The following is a 1766-nucleotide window of genomic DNA, read 5'->3' on the forward strand; positions in this document are numbered from 1 at the left end:
GGTTAGTATCACAGATATTTTCGCCATTAATAAATATACGCCTCCGGATGCTATCTTCAACACAAATTCTGCATTTCAGTGACACTTGAAATGTTTTTAATCTTTACCAGTGGTAAATGGTGTGAGGTGTTCATTAAATGGTTGTATAAATAGTACTTCAGTACTAACTTAGTTGTTTAACTTAATCAAAATATTACATTTATTTCAGCCAGGCCGACTGAGACTTCTTGGGACCAGAAGTGTTGCGCCTGCGTTTGTCATATTTTATTTTTTCTTCTCATAGTTTTTGATATAGATACCCGACATAAAACAACTGAACAGAGGGTAAATGATCGGCCATGGCAAACCAGGCATAATTTCTGGAGAGATCCTTTAATTTTGTGCGGAGACCTAATAATGGTAATTACTCTTATTATTATTCCTGGTCTTACATTCATATCTAAATTATGTTTGATATTTTCAGAAGACAGACAAGAAATGGATATCTAAGTACTGCATTCGGCCAAGCAAAACCCGGGAATGCTTCAGGCATTAAAAATTTGTAGTTCCAATGCTTCGATTGTAAATATTATTAATAAATACACAAACAAATATTACAAAAAACATGATTTTTATTGTAGAAAATCAGATACTGCAAAGCAGTGCAAAACCAAAACTGCGAGGGTCTGGAAAAACCAAAACTGGGAGGGTGTAGAAAAGCAGATATTGCAAGTGGAGGAAAACCATAACTGGGTACGTGTGGAAAATCTATAATGCGGGAAGTCGAAAAACCAGTGGATTTTGTCCTGCATTCTGCCAGAGATCCAGATAGAAACCACATTTCCCCCTTACTTTTTGTGTCACCCCCGTGTATTTTGAAACCAGAGATGGAAGAAATGTAAGGGGTGAATGAGGTTTAGTCCCTTCCGCTTCTATGGAGAAACCTCTTGAAAATATGTTATTTTCCAGAGGAATTTTCCCGGTGGGTTCTTTGACAAAAATTTTTATTGGCGAACGCAAAAGTGATAGTTAATCTTTAAAATTGTAAAATAGAATCTGTATTTTATTGTGAGTCACAAAAAAAAATGGTGAGTCGGGGATCGAACTCGGTCCGATTTAAAAAATGTCTTCTACATTTCGATAGGTATAAATATACACAACAAAATTGCATTTATACTTCTCGGAAATCTTTAATGGTGTGGCCGCCAGACACATTTTAAAATCGTTAATGGGCGATTGTGGGCGTTAGAGGGGGAGTGGCGCTCGGCTGAAATAAACTTGCGCTGCGTAGGAAGCCCAGACAGACGGACATGGCTAGATCGACTCGACTTGATCAGTGACCCTGATGAAGAATATACATATATACTTTATGGGGTTGGAAACGCTTCCTTCCAGCTGTTACATACTTTTGCACGAATATAATATACTCCACGAGTAACGGGTATAACAATTATATAACTTTTTGGCAGTGGTGAAGAAGCAGCACACATACAATAAAAGAATGCATTGCTTTTGTGTGAGTGCGAGCATGCACGAATTTGCCTGTGTGCGTGACGTTTTTCAGCTTGATAGCCCAGCGGGAACATTCCTCTGGAAAATAACATATTTTCAAGAGGTTTCTCCATACAAGCCGAAGGGACAAAACCTCATTCACCCCTTACATTTCTTCCGTCTCTGGTTTCAAAATACACGGGGGTGACACAAAAAGTAAGGGGGAAATAAGGTTTCTATGTGGTTTTCCTAGGGAATTTACATTTTCCCTACACCGTCGCCTGCTGAAAGAAACA

The 1766-nt window shown here is 38.3% G+C and overlaps 1 long non-coding RNA gene across 3 annotated transcripts in view; it reads left to right on the forward strand.

Moving 5' to 3' along the window:
- LOC138913876 (uncharacterized) overlaps positions 1–599 on the forward strand; it is a 793-nt gene extending 194 nt beyond the window's left edge. The window contains exons 2-4 of one of the 3 annotated variants that reach the window (XR_011419752.1): positions 80–140; positions 209–399; positions 464–599. This is a non-coding gene — a long non-coding RNA (uncharacterized lncRNA). Of the gene's footprint in view, positions 1–79; positions 400–463 lie in introns of all 3 variants that reach the window. The other 2 variants (XR_011419750.1, XR_011419751.1) reach the window with 2 other exon arrangements.
- The last annotated feature ends 1167 nt before the right edge of the window (positions 600–1766 follow it).

This window comes from Drosophila takahashii, chromosome X (genome assembly GCF_030179915.1).
Source record: "Drosophila takahashii strain IR98-3 E-12201 chromosome X, DtakHiC1v2, whole genome shotgun sequence".
In the NCBI taxonomy this organism is placed as follows: Eukaryota; Metazoa; Arthropoda; class Insecta; order Diptera; family Drosophilidae; genus Drosophila; species Drosophila takahashii.